The sequence below is a fragment of the Choloepus didactylus genome, chromosome 9, assembly GCF_015220235.1.
Source record: "Choloepus didactylus isolate mChoDid1 chromosome 9, mChoDid1.pri, whole genome shotgun sequence".
NCBI lineage: Eukaryota > Metazoa > Chordata > Mammalia > Pilosa > Megalonychidae > Choloepus > Choloepus didactylus.
In genome coordinates this window covers 21,029,580-21,049,764 of record NC_051315.1, presented here as the reverse complement: position 1 = coordinate 21,049,764, position 20,185 = coordinate 21,029,580, and the positions used below count along the sequence as shown (strand labels likewise).

At 39.3% G+C, this 20,185-nt stretch overlaps 1 protein-coding gene and 1 non-coding gene across 11 annotated transcripts in view; both read left to right on the top strand.

Moving 5' to 3' along the window:
* NCKAP5 (NCK associated protein 5) overlaps positions 1-20,185 on the top strand; it is a 1,340,286-nt gene that overhangs the window by 745,582 nt on the left and 574,519 nt on the right. The gene's annotated exons all lie outside the window — the stretch shown is intronic.
* On the top strand, positions 5,900-6,006 carry LOC119545057. The gene has a single exon (XR_005219034.1). It is a non-coding gene; the product is annotated as a U6 spliceosomal RNA (small nuclear RNA).

Sequence of the window (20,185 nt, the reverse complement as noted above, 5' to 3'; positions counted from 1 at the left end):
TGACGCTCTCTCCCCAAAGACCAGCTACCGATGATCTTGGACTCTTCTGTCACTTATCAAGGCATGCTGTGTCTCTGCTGGGCTCTCCCTTATCTCCCAGGTTTCTTTGCTTCCAGCTTCTCTGTTCCATCTGTAACTTTCTTCCTCAGCTTCTGTGTCTTTCTCTCTGTTTCTGACTTGGAATTTCATCCTCTTATAAAGGACTCCAGTAAGAGGATTAAGACCCGCCTGGGGCATGCCTCAACTGAAATAACCTACTCAAAAGATCCTAACACAATAGGTCCACGCCCACAGAAATGGATTAGCTTTAAGAGCATGATCTTCTGGGGTCCATAAAGCTACCTAACCATCACAGGTTATATTATCTATTCGTAATTCACATGGACTCAAAAACCCGGAGTTGTACTTCTGTGTGCTTCCTGACAGATCACTGTCCACTGGTGTCTGATTGTTCTATTAACTTACGCTTTGTGGACATACCAGGGTCCTTGATCATAATGACTACTGCAGGCTGAAGAAATTCATGTTGATGACTGAATTCCTCATTTGGCTGTCTACGTTGGTTAAATTGGCCATATAATTGCCAAATCTCTTCCTTTTCTTTTGTGAGTAGTGATTGTGTGTGCCTCTCTGATGGTGACGGGGTGGGGGTGGGGGTAAAGCAGGGCCCTTCTCTGTCTCTGCCCCCTTGTCGAGCCATCGGTATTGTTTGGTTAGTTAGTGGCTGGGATGAAATGGCCTTCTGTTGCCCACAGGAATTTAAGAGAGATGCGTGGGGGATGAGGACAGCAGAGAGGGCACAGCATAGAAGGAGACTGCTGTCAGGGCACAGTTGCCAATGAATGGCCTCTAGTGGGCTAGATTTAAATGAGAACTTTGGCTTTGTTTTAAACTACGAGATACATTTCTTTCATTGTATTAACTGTGTAATTATAGCCAAAAAATGTAAGATAATGAAATGCCTCTACTGCTTCATGTGGACATATTCATTTTCTAATTAGATGGTTACAATATACTCAAGGTATTTTTTGTTTATCGTTCTTATTTTTTTTTAACCACAAATTGAATATGCTTGTGAGAATACTGACCCTGCCTTTTTCTATGTAGTTTTATGAAAATTTTTTCAGAGAATTTTTATTTTGGTAAAAATAAAAATGAACATGAACAGTGTATTATTCATATTTATAATAATAAAACAATTGTAAGAGTGACCATAATCAACTTTACTCACTCGATGCTTACTTGTTATTTGGGGGGCACACTTTTTCCCACATGGAGTTCTTAATTTTAATGAAGGGTTTTATTTAGATGCCTGCTGATAGCTTTGATTTTATGTTAACTAGAATGAATTAAGAAGAGTGGAGGGGTTCCCTTTCACTCAACGAACTAATGAGAATATGTCACGTAAGTGTCAGCATACACATGGAGTATGCATATTATGCTAGCACAGAGATTAGTATCATTGTCTAGAAACTGTCACAATTCAAACTAAGATAGATTGGATTATATTTTCAACTTTATCTTTGGTTTACTTAAAAACTTCCATTATGATATTAGACGGCGTTCTTTCTTTTTGTCTTAATTTGGCCATTGTTCCTTCTACTTTGAAAGAGAAACCACAATATTTAGTTTATTGATAAGCTAGGAAATACTTTGTCCTTATGTTTTTGGCCTTCGAAGAACATCACTTTAAATCTTTAAGAGAAAGCATGTTTCTTATCACCTGTCATTTCAAACTAGAAGTTGGCACATAGTTTGTTCATTAATAAAAATTTATATTTAATTGTAGAATTTAAGCTTTATATATTTATCATCTCATTTGGATACTAGGTTTTACCTCCAATGAGAGAATGTTGTGTAAACTGGTGAGGCTACCGGTGACACTGTGTGGTTTCCGAAACACAATAAAAGCCACTGAAAGAAAGAATACTGGGAAATGGCTTCAGAGGACTCTGAGCTGATGCACCACTGCCCACTGTGTGGCAGAGCTTCCCCTATGAGAATTCTTACATCTCTTTTCATTTAACAGAAGAGATAACTTCGTATAGTGTCTTCTTGCAAGACAATAATGTAGCCATTATCTATTTTGTGCCTCATCCCTGCATCCCTGGAGGCTCCTCTCTTTGCCTTTGTCAGGACTGTGATTCTTTTTGAGACACATCTGATGCCTTCACTTACACCTTCTTTCTTTTCCCCAGGAACAAAACTCAAATGAGTCAGTGAGTCAGTGGGATGGGGAATTGGCTATTCACTAGAAGCCAAAGGGTTGCTGCCTTTCATGGCTTTGCCTCCAAAAATGTTAGTAAAGAATTGATGTATTAAATAGTTGTCTTTAAGTTCATTGTATTTCCAATTTTTAAAAAAGTGATATGTCCCAAAGCTCTGGAAACAAAACAATTTATTTAAACATTTATCCTGGAAGGATGCAGGGAAATATAAATCATTTTGAACTGAGAACTTCTGTGATAACTATGAAGTGGTGAAACCTCACATTAATTCATAACAATGTTTCACATGTATATAGGATTTTTGTGTTTGCAAAAGTCCTTTTTAACAATATTTCATTTTGATACCATGACAACCTCCCAAATCTAAGAAGGTCATTGTGTTATTTTCATGTTTTATAAAACGAAACTTTTTTGAGTAGTCCAATTGCTTGTTCAATTTCTCTCAGTTAATGACTGACTCAGAACTAGTAACAAGTTTCCAGTCTCCTAGTTGGAAGCCACTTTTGCTGTAACACATCACTTGCATATATATTGTTTAAAGTAAGTATTTGATTAATTGGCAGCACTTGTTTGGTTGTTCAACCCAGTTCTCAACTCTCTATCAAAAACCAATAATTCTGTAATATCTTTTGCAAAAAAAGCATAACACGGTTATTGAAATTTCGAATGAGCTTCTTAGTCACAGCTGGGTTTCTAATCCATCACTCCCTGACCTTGGATAACATCCTTAACCTCACCCAGACTTGTGATTAAAATGGTGTCCTAATGCCCATCTTGAACTATCACAGTGAAGATTAAATGAGGTGATGCATGTGGAAGGTGAGACCAAAAACTCATTATAAACAATAGAATATGGTAGGTGTGACTGTGCTAGTTCCAGTTCCCTCATTGCTACTGTTCTCTATTGTAAAATAAAATTAAAAAAAAAAATCCCCCAATTTAGGGTATAAAACAACTACCACTATATTCTTTCTCACAAATATGTAAGTTGGTGGGGTTGAGCTGGGTGTTTCTTCTGCTCCTTGGGAAGTTGCCTGGGTCTGCAGGCATCTGGAGGCTCCACTAGACTGTCATATCCAGGATGGCTCACTCACATGCCTGGGGCTTTGGTGGGATGACTGGAAGGCCGGGTGCAGCTGGGGTTATGGGATGGCTGGGTCTCTCTCTCTCTTTCTCCATGCACTCTCGCCACATGGACTCTCCAGCTGGTCTTCTTACATGGTCAAAGACAGAAGCTGCTAGAACTTCTTAAGGCTTAGTCCTGGAACTTGCACAGCCGTTTCGCCATATTCTATTGGTTATAGTCAGTCATCCAGCTAGCCCATTTTCATTGTAGGAAGGGAGTATACACAGCACGAAAAACAGGAGGATGGTTAATTGGGAGGCCGTCTTTGGAGACCATCTACCACAGTCATCAATATCTAGAAGTTTTTAGGGAAATCTTTCTCAGGCTTTTGCAGTGGGGTCGTGAATGAGATAACTCCAATCCTCTGCCTGTGAGAGGAGGATTTCTGCCCCTAGTTGTCACTCCCAGAGTTGATGGGGGCCGCACATCCTGGTTGCTCTCTTGAAGAACACACTGGAGTTCAGCTTCTTCTCTCACCGTGAGGTCCATGTGATAGAGGAGCCAGTGGTGCAAACTGACATGGGTTCTTCATTCATTTTCTGACAATACCTCTTCACATTCACATTTATACTTTTTGACTAGTTTTCCATGTATTTTCCTTTTTTTCTGTCACTGTAAGCCATATACTTTTGACTTAACGTCCCCATTTCACAGACAAAGAAACTGAGACTTGGAGTTTAAATGACCTTTCCAGTGACACAGCTCGAAAAAAGGCAGGACCCAAGTTCCAACCCAGGACTTCTGCATCTGGGATGTTGCTTCCTGATCTTGATTCCTTCAAGGATAAATGTGATGAAATGGGGAGTGAGGGATTCTAATGAGGGGAAGATGTAGAAAGGAAGTGTAGAGTAATAGAGGGGGCATGGGCTTTTAATTTCTTTCCTAATTCTGCCACTTCCTACCCTTGTGAATTCCACCATTTAACTTCTCCATGTTCCACCCTTTGTTTGCTTTATTGCTGGGCTATACTGTCTCTTCTGCAGAATAGGGAAGACTTACACTTTCTTTAACTGTTTCCTAGGCTTGTCATCAGTGTTCAATGAAGTAAGCTCCGTAAGGGTCCAGCAGTGTGCCTGGCATATAATAGGATCCAGGACATGTTAATTTTTCTCCTATATTTCTTAAGTAATCTGCTCTTTTCAGGCACAGAGCTGAGCATGGATTATATCTTGAAGTGCTTTGAGCATTCTCCGTGCCATCACAAATGAGTGGAAAAATTGGGGCTGGGTTGCCTGGCTCCCCTCAGGACCTCTGCTATGGCTGCCCACTTCAGAGAGAGGGGACTTTGGAAAGGTTGGCATCTTTGCCCCGAAACACAGTACTCGTTATTCTGTAAGAGGATGAGTGACGTGAATGGACGCCTCTGTCCCGGAGGCAGCCTGCAAAACCCTCACCTCACACACCACGGAAGGGCCGGACTGCAGACCCTTTCAGGGGTCACTTCCTGCTAAAGGAGGACTATAAAGGTTTGTGATTTGCTTTTTAAAAGGCTGCTTTAGAAGATTATTCTTGGCATTGGAGCAAATCCCACCAGCAACAGTAAGTCGCCGGTCTAAATTTGCAGGCGGCATGTTCTAGGACTTTAGGACCTCTCTGCACCCTGTTCTGGGCTGGCGTGAAAGAAAAGCTTTCTCTATTTGTATTTGATGTGCTCCTGAGGAGCCCAACTCTGGCCTTAAAACCTTCGGGTCTGTAAAGGGGATGGCTGAGATCCCTCGCCCAAGGATGTAGAAACATCTTGGTCTACCTTCTTTTGCCTGAATCGATGACGGGGGAGAAGAAGTGCACCGCTGACAATTTAAAAAACCACTGTTTCCCAGCAGCCGTGCCCTGCTAGTCTGATTTGATAGTTCCTGGTGGTGCTGCAATGCACCTTCAGCCAGTGAGGGCACATCTCTGAGCTGTGGTGCTGTCAGGAGGGTGTGCTTTTGTGTGCTGGCATGGTTGTGAACAGAAATAGAGCCCTGTTGAGGGGCTGGAAACTCACAGAGCCTCTCCTCTCTTCACCCGCTCCTGGGCAGGGTTACATCAAACCCAATGCGAGCAAATGAGTTTATTTCTTCTTTCTAAAGCCCTCTGGGGAAAGTTATTTTATAGCTTTTCTAAGTAACCTTGACTGCCAGGAACTCTCTCCTCATTGCTAATAAACATCTCTCCCCTCTGAAAGCCAAGCTTCTGTTCTCTTGTTTGTTTAATCGGGAGATGTGGGGATTAGAATGTCATCATTCTCTGAATATTGATGCTTCAGGTATTGGAAAGTCATTCTCAGCTCTCTGCAGCCACCTGTCCCCTACGCTGCACGAATCTGATTCTTGAACTAAAGATCAGCGAAATAATTTTTTCTTAAAGAAATTAAAATAATATTTCGTTGGGTTGTGCCCAAGGCATGCTTCCTCATAGTTTCCAAGTCTAAGGGCATAGTTTCAGAGAACTGCTCAAATAAACAAAATGTAGTTTATAACCCATGGGGAAGAAAAATGCATTTGTGTCATGTCTGGTCCTCATTGCTCATTAAAAAGAATAAGCTTTTAAAAATAAACATTAAGTGCTCTCTTCAGCAGCACATATACTAAAATTGGAACAATACAGAGAAGATCAGCATGGCCCCTGCACAAGGATGACATGCACATTTGGGAAGCATTCCATATTTTTTAGTACAGAGTTTTTATTTGTGGTGATGGAAAAATCTTGGTAATAGATGGTGGTGATGGTAGCACAACATTGTGAATGTAATTAACACCACTGAATAGTATATTAAAATATGGTTAAAAGGGGAAATTTTAGGATGTATGTATGTTACCAGATTTAAAAAAAAAACAAAATATACATGAAACTGTACAACACAGGCAGTGATTCCTAATGTAAATTCTGGGCTATGGTTAATAGTGTAATTGTAGTAATATTGTTTCATTGTTTGTAACAAAGGTACCACAAGAAAGCAAAGTGTTATAATAGGAAAAACTGTGTGTGTGTGTGTGTGTGTGTGTGTGTGTGTGTGTGTGTGTAGTGTATAGTGTATATGGGAGCTCTGAACTTTCTGAATGAGTTTTCTTTAAACCTGCAACTTCTCTTATTAAAAAAATAAGAAGTTAAAGTTCAGGTTTCTTTTTATATACTGATCTCATTTGCATTTTCTAAACCTCACCTCTTAATTCTTACTGCATAGCAAACTTCTGCTTTAGGCTTAAGTGTGGTATGGTGTCTTGCATACTCAGTAATGAAAGATTTTACGTACTTTTTGGGCATCTGCTGTGTGCTGGATGCTGGGTGTAGTGTGGTTGTCCCCCAGAACTCTCCGTGCCTGGGGTGAGGTCAAAACCAAATCACTGAATAAGGACCAGCCCCTTCATGCAGCGTCTGACCCCAACTTGGGGGGGGGGGGCGAGGTGCAGTGGGTCAAAAAACACACATTTGCCTGTTTCCTGTGCCACTGCTCCAACTGTGACTCACAGCAGATATTTGCTTTAAAGGCTAAAAAAAATAAACCGGAGGGAATGTGTTTCCAATGTTGGTTCTTTTCCATGGGGTAATGAAATAGCAGAGGGATTCCCAGCAGAGGAGAGCCTGTTTAGCCTGAAGAGCCACCTCAGAAGCAGATGGCCACGTACTCTGCTTTCCCTTGCTGTTTCGGGAGGCACGTTGGGCAGGGCCTTTCAGCACGCCTTACATGGAGGTGTGTGCCCAGGTGCCTCTCCGCTGCTGAGCTGTGAACTCAGTCAAGGAAAATGTCAGGTCTGTTCCCGTGTCGACGCCAAGTGTGGGCCCCAGTGCTCAGCCATCCAGGGCTCTGACCTGAGGTGACATGGGAAGTGGGGGAAGTGGCCTCCCGGTCCTGCCTGTGCCCACTCCCTCAGGGCCTGGGCAGCTCACCAGCTAGCCCAGCCCCAGGTCAAGGCCCTGCGTGGGCTTGACCTTCCCCCGGCAGGCCTGGCTGCATGCCTCCTAATTCTCCACGTGTGTTATCTCTCCCTTGTTCCACTTCCTTGGAGCACCAATCAGTGGTGAACTTGTTTCTGCAAAAGGTCTGGAATGTGGCTGTGGCTTCCCGTGAACTCCCTCCTGGGGAGCCTTTGCACTTTTCATCCAAACCTTGAACCCAGTGCTTTCTTTGGAATCAGAGGCCCATTCCCTTATGTCATCTTAGGAACCTGATGTTGTCAGTTATCTGGACACTCCCCTATTTAAAATCTCTTCCCCTAGAGTGATATAAAAGAATATGGATATATCTTTGCTCTCGCCTGGGAGTTCTGCTTGACCGGACCCTACCTTCTCCTCTGGCTTCCCTTTTCCCCCATCCTCTTCCTCTGTGGGAAAGCTCAGGGCTGGCCCACCTCTCTCCCTTCTCCTGGCTAAGGCTTCCTCATTGTGCACATCTTAGCTTAATGTCTCTCCATTTCCAGACTGGGTCAGGACCCTCCCTACATCCTCCGTCCTTGCCCATTGTCCTGGGTTCTCCTGCTCCACCTGCCCCCTTTTTGGCTCTCAGCCCATTTGTGGTTTTCCTGGTTGCAGGTTGGACTTTCTTGTTAGACTGTCAACTTCCTAATCATAGAGTTGGAGTCTGTGTTGTTCCTTGTTTAGCACTGAGCACAGGATGGACAAATCGGAGGTCCCAAGAGAGGGTGGAAGGGTGGGTCAGATCAGCTCAGGTGGGGATGGAGGGACCAGAGCAGTCTGTGCATGTATATTAATTTCACATGGCTGCTGTGACAAATTGCCACAAACTGAATGGTTTAAAACAGCACACGTTTATTACCTTACTGTTTGGGTGACCAGAAGCCTGAAACGAGTCTTACAGTTCTAGAATTGAGGTGTCAGCAGGTCCGCCTTCCTTCGGGAGCTCTAGGGGAGAAGCTGGCCCTGTCTCCACCTTCTGGGGGCTGCCTGCTGTCCCGGCTCAGGGGGCGCCGTCAGCAGTGGGGTCACCCCACTTCCGCTGGCATTGGTGCCTCTCCTTCTTGGACTCTGGCTCCTCCTGCCTCCCTCTTATAAAGATCCTGTAGATTACATTGGGCCCTCCCAGATAATATAGGACAATCTCCTCATCTCAAGATCCCTTATCACATTTTAAAGTCCCTTTTGTGATGTAAGGTAACGTATTACAGATTCTGGGTATTTGCAGATGGGCATCTTTGGGGCAATTATTTTGCCACCCGGGAGGGCAGACTAAATGGGCATGTGAGGGTATGAGGGTATGTGTTACAGGTCATGGGTTGAGTGGGTGGGTGGGGGGAAGAAATGACCAAAAGGGATTCCCATAGGCTAGAAGAGATGAACTTAGGGGTATCTCCCTTGACAGACTCTGAGGGTCTTTGCTGAGGAAAAAAAAATAAATGAAAAAAGAAGACAGTTGAAAAACATCCAAGGATATTGCCAAACCAGTTAGCAAGGAGAGGATTATTGCTCTTGGAACTGAGAATCCATAAACTGGAATTTAGGAAGGAATAAATATCTAAGCCAAGGGCAGGGGTTGGGGCTGTTGACCTGGTGGGAAACAAGTCAGAGCCACCAAGAGAGGACATCTGCTTGGCCTGGGCCAGCTTGTGTCAGGGTCTCCGCTGTACACTGGTGGATTATCCAACTGCATGTAGAATTGAATGTTAAAACTGAAATGTTGCTTGATGGCATCTAGGCTTGTCCCCACATGTCACAAATGAGGAAACTAAAACCTCGGAAATTTAAATGCATTGACCAAGAGCATGTGGCAAGTTGGTTTCAGAATTTGGGTTGGAGAGCAGGGCTCCTGGCCTCCAATCCTGCCATTTTGTCCAGCACACTCTTCCTCCCTCAGCTTTTCTCATGTGGTGCCCAGGTTGCCTGAGGTTTGATGGAATCCGGGGTGGTTCTGTTTGAGGATGGGATGGACAGAAGGAAGGGACTGCCATAGAATAGCCATAAGCTTCCCTGCAGCTAGATTTATTTAGTGAAAATTGTTTATATGCTAACTTCAACTGGTCCCTTAGCCTATGATTTACATTGCCCTGGAGGAACTCAGAAGAATTCTGGTGTTATTTTCCTATCAGATAAAGTTTTATAAATATATTATTTTAAGTCTTCAATAAATAAAATAATTTATGGTCTCAATCAAAAAAACTAATGGAAAATGTCGTGGAAACATGACGACTATCACAGTCATTTAAAGAGAAGACAATTAATAGTCCTGCCCCAAAGTGCCAGTTATTTGACCTCCTTACTTCAGGGCTGTGTGATAACAGGTATTTTTAAATGGGACAGGGTTTTAAAATACAAACCACTGTTACTTTAAATAGTATATGCAATATAAATAAGTCTGCTTTCAAAGTCTCAAAATCAGGTAAATCAGATGGACAGAATTCATCTAGGAAATGGTTCAACTCCAGTTTCATTTGATGTTATTGAAAGGTGTGCTGGAATGTAGGACCCCTGGGAAGCAGAGCATCCGGGAAGGAGTAACTAACCCTAAGACTTAAGCACAAACCATGGAGGGTCTGAATAACCTCTTAATATCGATTAACACCTGGCTTATTCATTTATTCCACATCTCCTTACCACTTAATATTCTTTGGCACAGACTCAAGCCTCTCCTTGTTCAAATGCATTTTACAGAAGCTTTCCAGAGGAATGTTTTTCAAATTTTTTGACTGCAAACCACAGTAAGAAATACATTTTCTATTCCAACCCACTACAAATATGCATGCATGTATGTATGTGTGTATATATGCACATGTATATTCATATATGTCACAAAGCAATAATTTCCTGAAATGATGCTTACCATTATTATGTAGGATATACCTGAAAATTAAATGGAAGCAAGATTGTTGAGTCAGCCATTGTCTCATCATGTCTCACCTGCTGGTCCTGGAAACTGGCCACAGTATCGGATTTGACACATGGCGTTTTCGTTGAGGATCTGTGCAGTGTGCTGTGATACCTCCTATTCTGTCCTCTTTGTTTTTAAAGAAATAACAGTTGCGTTGTACTCCAATGATTTTTTACTCCTCATCATTGCAATGTCTGGAAAAAATGTTCCAGAAAATGTCAATACACATTGTCAAATGAATAAATACATTTTTTTCAGCAAGTGTTTTTCTTGCCATTATTCTGCCCAGGTATGGTTGATGTCTTTTTCTTTAGCACTGGAATCCAGTTTGTTGTTCAGTGTTTTTCCCCCAGTGGCTCCTCTTTGCCTCCTTCACTCCGAGCATTTAGTTTGCCTCCAGTGGCCACTCATTTCCTCAGGTACCCCCTTCCCTGTAATCATTCCCCTTGCTTTCCTCAGACTGCAAATTCAGGTGCTAGACGTCCCTCCTCTACCATGAGGCCTTCCTGGGTATTTCTGTCTTCAACCACCTTTCTTCTTTCTCAATTCTACAGCCCAGACAATGATGTCTGCCCCAGCACTTATAATCATTTAGTATCTGCTATCACCTTCTCTCTTTTATTTCATGAAATTAAATCATATTTCTTCTTTTTCTCTGAGTTATAAACTCCTGTAGAGCAGGGGAAATATTTGTCTGTATTTGTAAAGTGTCCCATCACTCCTAAAATATTGGAACTTGCAGAATGGGTGCTGATTGGAACTAATTGTGATGCGATACCTGTTGCATTTATGTTTTTCCTCTACGAGCTCTGAGTTTAAAATCATACTGTATGTTCCTTGAAAACAGAGACTGTGCCTTTAATGTTTTGAAATTTTTTTGTGGAAGTGTGCATCAATCATGTCTGCATGTTGATTTTTCACAAAGTGAAAACATCTGGTAGCCAGCACCCAGATCAAGATAAAGAACCCTAGAATCCCCCTCTTCCCTGCTTCAGTCACTGCCATCCAAGGATAAATACTTTCCCAATTTCTATTGTTTTATATATTTTTTTCCATATTTGATCTTCATATAGGTGGAGTCGTATAATATCTATTTTTTGTTTTTTCTGGCTTCTTTTGCTTAATGTGATATGTGAGATATTTATATTATTGCAAGTACTTGTAAATTGTTCATTCTCATTACTATATAATATTCCATTATGTATTCCAATATAGAAATATATTGAGTACATCTCAATATATTTATCAAGTCACCTGTTGATAGGCATTTGGGTATTCTCTAATTTGGGGCCGTGAACCCTCTTGTACATATCTTCAGCAGACATGTTTACATATTTCTAATGATCATATTTCTAGGAGTGGAAGTGTTGGATCTTGGGTATACATATGTCTACCTTTAGTAGATACCATCAAGCAGTTTTGCAAAGTCTTTGTACCAATGAGGGTTCCATGGTCTCCAGGTCCTTGTGGACACTTGCTGTTTTTTGTCTGTTTTCATCTTAGCCACTCTGGTGGGTAGTAGCAGTATTGCTTTGCTTTATTTGCATTTGCTTGTTGAATAATAACACTGAGAATCTTTTCATATGTTTCTTTACTGCTTGGATATCCTCTTTTGGTGCAATGTCTTTCAAGTCTTTTGGGATAGCTCTCTTTTTTCCATATTAATTTGTAGGAGTTTTTTATATATCCCAGATAGAAGTCCTAAATTGGTATAGTTGTCACAAATACATTTTACCACTCTGCGGCTTGCCTCTTTGCTTTCTTTTTCTTAATTCAATTTTATTGAGATATATTCACATACCTTACAGTGATCCACAGTGTACAATCAGTTGTTCACAGCACTATCATATAGTTGTGCATTTATCACCACAATTTTTGCAAATTTTCATGACTCCAAAAAATAAAAATAAAATACAAGGAAAAAAGAATAATTAAAATATCCCATCCCTTTTTCCCCCTTGTTCATTTAATTTTTGTCCCCATTTTTCTGCTCATCTGCCCATACACTGGATAAAGGGAGTATTAGCCACAAGGTTTTCACTATAACATGGTCACACTGTATGAGCTATATAGTTATACACTCATCTTCCAGAATCAAGGCTGCTGGGTTGCAGTTCAACAGTTTCAAGTATTTCCTTCTAGCTATTCCAATACACTGAAAACTAAAGAGGCATATCTGTATAATACATAAGAATAACCTACAGAATGCCCTTTCTACTTCATTTGACATCTCTCAGACACTGAAACTATTTTGTTTCATTTCTCTTCCATGTTTTGGCCAAGAAGACTTTCTCAATCCCATGATGCCAGGCCCACACTCATCTCTGGGAGTCATTTCTCACACTGCCAGGGAGATTCACACCCCTGGGATTCATGTCCCTTGTAGGGGGGAGGGCAGTGAATTCACCTGTCGTGTGGGCTTAGAGAGAGAGAGAGCAACAAAAGGGTTTCTCTGGGGGTGACTCTTAGGCACAATTTATAAGTAGGCTTAGCCTCTCCTTTGCAGTAACAAGCTTCATAAGGGCAAGTCCCAAGACCAAAGACTCAATCCTCTAAATTGATAGTCCCCAGTGCTTGTGAATATCCCAGGTGGGGAAGTTTAATATTTCTACGTTTTTCCCCAGTTCCTCAAGGGTGCTTTGCAAATACATTTTTATTCTCTGCCCAGATTACTTTGGGATGTATCGGAGCATCACACTAACCTGTTCAAATCAACCAGATTTCGCTCCCTATTCAAAGTTCCACGTAATTATTGTGTTTGAATAAACTGATTGTACAAGTTAAATTAGATAGTGTGCTACAGAAAATACAGATTTTGCAACAATAAACATCTCTTCCTTTGGTCTCACATAGAAGTTGAAGTTTTAAAACACCATCAGTATCATCCTTTACCCTTTAGTCTGATTTGCCTTGGTCCTAAACAGATCAGCTTCATTCATATCTCTAATTGAAGTCTGATCTCTTTTTCAGCTTTTTTAACATTTGCCTATGAGGTAATGCTGGCATTCATAACTGCTGAACTCTAGCTCTGGTCTGCGGTGTCCCACAGATACTCGAAGTTCCAGGAACTGACCGGTTGTACACAAAGAGCTCAGCATCCCAGAATTTAGAGATAAACATTACAACTCAGGAATAGATGTGACTGCTGTAAGAGCTTACAATCTAGGGACCTTTACAACGAGTCTCCCCATGATAACCTATGCTCTAAGATTCATTTCTCAGAATTTGCACATTATAATCCATCTGTATTAGGGAGGCATTATATTTGTCTTTTCATTTCTGACCTGTTTCACTGAAAATGCTGTCCTTAAGGTCCATTCACCTAGTTGCTTGCCTCAACTTCATTCCTTCTTGCAGCCTCTCAGTATTCTATTGTATGCATACACCACAGTGGTTCACCATTCTGTTCATCTGTTGATATACCCTTAGGCCAGTTTCATCCACTGAATACCCGCCATAAACACTAGCATGCAAATGTCCATTTGTATCCCTGCTCTCAGTTCTTCCACGTATATACCAGTAATGGGGTTGCAGGACCTTATGACAACCCCATACTTAGCTCCTTGTGGAACTACCACACTGTCCTCCAGATGGGCTGCACCATTCTACTTCCCCATCAACAGTGAATAGGTACATCCCTCTCTCCACAGTTTCTCCAGAACTTGTATCCTTCTATTTATTATTTTCCCCTGCAATTTTATAGAGAAATATTCACATACTATCAATCATCCACAGTGTACAATCAGTTCACTGTATAATCATACAATTGTGCATTTATCAGCACAATCAGCTCTTGAACACATTCATTACTACAAAAAAAAATAAAATAAGAATAATAGAAAATAAAAAAAATTAAATATAATAATACGAAGGTCAGAGAACACTACCATCACCAAGAATCCCATACCCCTCCCTTATATCCCCCTCTCATACACATTTAGCTTTGGTATATTGCTTTTGTTACAATTAATGGAAGCATACTATAATGTTACTGTTAACTAAAGACTCTAGTTTGCATTGATTATATTTTTCCTAATACCATCCCATTTTCAACACCTTGCAAAATTGACATTCATTTGTTCTCCCTCATGTAAAAACATTTTTATGTTTGTACATTTACTCACCATTGTTGACAACTCTTGGTTTCACTAAGTTATACCGTCCCAGTCTTTATCGTCTATCTTTCCTTCTGGTGTCATACATGCCCCTAGCCTTCTCTTTCAGCTATACTCACAGTCATCTTTGTTCAGTGTACTTACAATACTGTGCTACAGTTACACAGTCTTGTGCTATCCATTTCTGGATCTATACAATCAATCCTGTTGACCATTCTATACTCCTTCAGCATCAAATGCCAAATGTTTACCCTTTTTCTGTCTCCTGATGTTAGTTCATATTAGTGAGACCATACGATATTTGTTTTTCTGGCTAATTTCATTCAACATAACATCCTAAAGGTTCATCCATGTCGTTATATGCTCTGTGACTTTATTCTGTCTTACAGTGTAATATTCCATCATATGTAAAAACCACAGTTTGTTTATCCGCTCATCTGTTGATGGACATTTGGGCTGTTTCCATCTCTTGGCAATCATGAATAATACTGCTAAAAAACATCAAATTACAAATGTCCGTTCATGTCTCAACTTTCAATTCCTCTGAGTATGTACCTAGTAATGGAATTGCAGTTCTATAGTTAGCTTCCAGAGGAACCTCCACACTGCCTTTCAGAGTAGCTGCACCATTCTATATTCCCACCAACAGTGAATAACTGTACCTCTTTCTCCACATCCTCTCCAGCACTTGTAGTTTTCTGTTTTTTGGATAATGGCCATTCTAGTAAGTGTGAGATGGTATCTCATTGTAGTTTTGATTTATATTTCCTTAATAGCCAGTGAAGTTGAGCATCTTTTCATATGTTTTCAAACTATTTGTATTTCCTCTGCAGAAAAGTGTCTGTCCATGTATTTTGCCCATTTTTTAATTGGGTTGTTTGTCTTTTTTGTTGTTGAGTTGCAGGATCTCTTTAAATATTCTGAATATTAACCCTTATCTGGTATGTGTTTTTCAAATATTGTCTCCCATTGCGTAGGCTGCCTTTTTACTTTTCTGACAAAGTCCTTTGATGCACAAAAGTGTTCAGCTTTGAGGAGATTCCATTTGTCTATTTCTAATTTCATTGCTCACGCTTTGGGTGTAAGGTCTAGGAAACCACCTCCTATCACAAGCTTTTTAAGATATTTTGCTACATTTTCTTCTAAAAGTTTTATGGTCTTGTCTCTAATGTTTAGGTCTTTGATCCATTTTGCATTAATTTTTGTATATGGTGTGAGATAAGAGTCCTCCTTCACTCTTATTCTCCAGTTCTCCAAACACCAATTATTGAAGAGGCTGCTCTGTTCCAGTTGCATTGGCTTTACAATCTTATCAAAGATCAATTGTCCATAGATGAGAGGGTCTATTTCTGAACACTCAATTTGATTCCATTGGTCGGTATATCTATTTTTATGTCAGTACCATGCTTTTTTGACCACTGTAGCTTTGTAATATGCTTTAAAGTTAGATAATATGAGACCTCCACTTCATTCCTTTTTCTCAAGATATTTTTGGCTTCTTAGGGCACCCTGCCCTACCAAATAAATTTGGCTGTTAGTTTTTCTTTTCTTGCAAAGTAAGTTGTTGTGATTTTATTTGATATTGCATTGAATCTATAAATCACTTTAGGTAGAATTAGCATCTTAACTATATTTGGTTTTCTAATCCATGAACATGTATGTCTTTCCATTTATTTAGTTCTTCTCTGATTTCTTTTAGCAGTTTCTTATAGTTTTCTGTATATAGGTCTTTTGTGGTCTTGGTTAAATTTATCCCTAAATATTTGTCTTTTGATCGCTATTGTAAATGGTATTTTTTTTCTTGATTTCCTCCACATGTTGCTCATTACTAGTGTATAGGAACACTGCTGATTTTTGCATGTTTATCTTGTAGCCTGCCACTTTGTTGTATTCATTTATTAGCTCTAGTAGCTTAGCTGTAGATTTTTCAGAATTTTCTACATATAGGATCATGTCATCTGCAAACAGTGAAAGTTTTATTTCTTCCTCTCAAATTTGGATGCCTTTTATTTCTTTTACTTGCCTAATTGTTCTATCTAGAACTTGCAGCACAACATTGAATGACAGTGGTGACAGTGGGCATCCTTGTCTTGTTTCTGATCTTAGAGGGAAAGAATTCAGTCTTTCCCCATTGAGTATGATGTTAGCTTGGGTTTCTAATATCATATTGATGTTATTACCTTTATCATATTGAGGAAGGTACCTTCTATTCCTATCTTTTTGAATTTTTCACCAAGAAAGATGCTGAATTTTGTCAGATGCATTTTCTGCATCAATTGAGATGATCGTGTGGTTCTTCTGCTTTGATTTATTGACGTGGTTTATTACATTAATTCATTTTTCTTGTGTTGAACCAGCCTTGCATACCTTGAATAAATCCCACTTTGTCATGTGTAATTCTTTTAATGTGCTGCTGGATTCAATTTGCAAGTATTTTGTTGAGGATTCTTGCATCCATCTATATTCGTTAAAAAGATTGGTCTGTAATTTTTTTTTTTTTATGGTAGTATCTTTGTCTGGCTTTGGTATTAGGGTGATATTGGCATCATAGAATGAGTTAGTTAGCTTTCCCTCCTCTTCAATTTTTTGAAAAGTTTGAGCAGGATTGGTACTAATTCTTTCTTGAATACTTGGTAGAATTCACATGAAAAGCTATCTGGTCCCGGACTTTTCTTTTTTGGGAGCTTTTTGATGGCTGACTCAATCTCTACTTGTGATTGGTTTGTTGAGGTCGTCTGTTTCTTCTCTAGTCAATGTTGGTTGTTCATGCTTTTCTAGGAAGTTGCCCATTTCATCTAAAATGTCTATTTATTAGCATATAGTTTCTCATAGTATCCTCTCATTATTCCTTTATTTCTGTGTTGTCAGTAGTTATGTCCCCTTTCCCATTTCTGATTTTATTTATTTGCATCCTCTCTCTCTCCCCTCCCCATCGATTTTATTGATTTTCTCAAAGAACCAGCTTCATGTTTTGTTGATTCTCTCTATTGTTTTCATGTTCTCAGCTTCATTTATTTCTACTCTAATCTTTGTTTCTTCTCTCCTTCTGTTTGCTTTGGGGTCAGTTTGCTGTTCTTTCTCTAGTTCCTTCAGGTGTACAGTTAATTACTCAATTTTTTGCTTTTTCTTCTTTATTAATGTAGGCATTTAGGGCATTAAATTTCCCTCTTAGCACTGCCTTTGCTGCATCCTATGAGTTTTGATATGTTGTGTTTTTATTTTCATTTGCTTCAAGATATTTACTAATTTCTCTTGTAATGTCTTCCCTTACCCACTGGTTGTTTAAGAGTGTGTTGTTTAGCCTCCATATATTTTTTAATTTTCCCACCTTCCACCTGTTATTGATTTCCAACTTCATTCCATTATGATCTGAGAAAATGTTTTGTAAAATATCAATATTTTAAAATTTAATAAGACTTGTTTTGTGATCCAACATGTGGTCTATCCTAGAGAATGATCCATGAGCACTTGAGAAAAATGTGTATCCTGCTGTTGTGGGATATAGTGTTCTATAAATTTCTGTCAAGTCTAGTTCATTTATTGTATGATTCAGCATCTCTGTTTCCTTGTTGATCCTCTGTCTAGATGTTGTATCCATTGATGAAAGCAATGTATTGCAGTCTCCAGTTATTATTGTGGATTTATCTACTTCTCCCTTCAGTGTTGTCAGTGTTTGCCTCATGGATTTTGGGGCACTCTGGCTCAATGCATAAGTATTTATGATTGTTATGTCTTCTTGATAAATTGTCCCTTTTATTAATATATAGTTCCTTCTTTGTCTCTTTTAATTATCTTACATTTGAAGTCTAATTTGTCTGATATTAATATAGCTACCCCTGCTCTTTTCTGATTGTTGTTTGTGTGAAATATCTTCTTCCAACCTTTCAGTTTCTACCTATTTTTGTCCTTGTGTCTAAGGTGACTGTCTTGTAGACAGCATATAGATGGGTCCTGTTTTTTAATCCATTCTGCCAGTTTATGTCTTTTTATTGGTAGTTTAATCCATTAACATTTAATGTTATTACTGTAAGGGCAGTACTTTCTTCTACCATTTTGTCTTTTGGATTTTATGTGCCATATCTAATTTTTGCTCCTTCTCTTCTTACCCTTACTGATAGTCTTCATTTCTATACTCTCCTCCAAACCTCTCTCTCCTGTCTTTTCCTATCAGCCTGTAGAACTCTCTTTAGTATTTCTTGTAGAGCAGGTGTCTTGTTCACTCCTTGCTTTCTTGAATGTGTCTTTTGAGGAAGAAAAGCTCTAAATATTAATAAAGTCCAATTCATCAAATTTTCTCTTTCATTAGTACTTGTATCTTTTTTAAGAAATGTTTGACTATTTCAAAGTCATGAAGATACATATTCTTATTTCATTTATAGAAGCTTTATTGTTTTGCATTTTATATTTATATTTGTAATCTCTCAGGACTTGACTTTTCATTATGGCATGAGTTATGGATCAAGAGTCATCTTGTCCCCTATGAGTGTCCAACTGACCCAGAGTCATTTAACGAAAAGATTTGTCTTTTCTCAAGTGCTTCCGCAATGATTTTATCATACATCAGTGACCATCTCTATGTGGTCTTTTCTGGACTCTAGCTTTGTGCTGTGGAACTGTTTCTTCTTGCTCCAAACACACTGTCTTATTTCTATATCTTTATAATAGTTCTTAATACCTAGTAGTGTAAGTCCTCTAGCTTTTTGGTTCTTCTTTAAAATCTTCTTGGGTATAACAGCCTTTATTGTAAGTGTCATGCTAATCGTGCACAAAATAGGATTCTATAAACAGTGTGCACTCAATAATTTTTTTAAGACTGATTGGAAATTAAAGGCAAAGTTAAACACTGAGAAAATCAGTGAGAGAAATTTGGGCATGTTAAAAGATTTTGCAAATTTCAAAACATGGAGTTGTTGGTAAGAAAAGGACTTAAATGGAGAAACCTATTTTGCATAGATTTGAGTGAGAAAAATAGACATTAAATATGAGTAAAAGTGATAGAGTAAAAAAAGAAAAAGAATATCTATCTTTATCAAATTGCATGTCCACATACAAGTTTAAATACAGTTAAGAATATAAAATGACAAACCTCAAAAAAATTTAAGGAGAGCATAAATGTAGAAATATACCTCTGGAGAGGGATCCAGTTTAAATGGACTAGAAAAATAGCCATTTAGAAAAAAGACTCAGAACATAGACTTGCTTTAGTTTTAGCCTGACTACCATTTTCCTACCGAGGGAGCCACAAAAGAGAAATCTTAAGTAACAGGAGACTGTTGACCCTGAATTGCCACTCATCACCTACGGCGTATGTGTAGCCACAGAGAAGAGAACACATGGGCCAATGACATTGTGTGATGGGATTTATGTGCATCTTTACCCCAGGGAAGAGGCGAGATAGGAAAGTTAAACAAACACCTTATTTCTTGGAGCATATCAAGTAGGTTTAACAATTGTTTTCTTCTCATTGTTCTGGCATTATGACTCCTTGAAGCCTTATTTGGAAGCACTTTCATGGGTTTTCTAATTTAAATCCATAGTATCAATCAAATACGATAGCTTTGGCTTGCAAAACCTCAGCTAATGCTGAAGAGGACTTAGAGAAGTTGAACATGTTGAATAATGAAGCCTCCCGCCATGGAATCCATGAGGGTAAAAATAGTTTTATTTTATATGGTTTGCAGGGAAGAGGACCCACTGGCCTTTAAAAGATAGTTTCCGTAGCTACTTGTCTGAATCGAAAGAAAGTGCTGTCACAGCATTTTTTCCTTGCTACCTTTAGTGCTTTATGGTAGCTACCAAGGCAAGTATTTTTCAGGAAGTAGTTATTCCATAGATGAAATACTATGAAATGCTTCAGTCTAGCTTCTGTTAGGAGCAGATTTCCTTTGTTGTGAGAATCTCATCACATATCCAA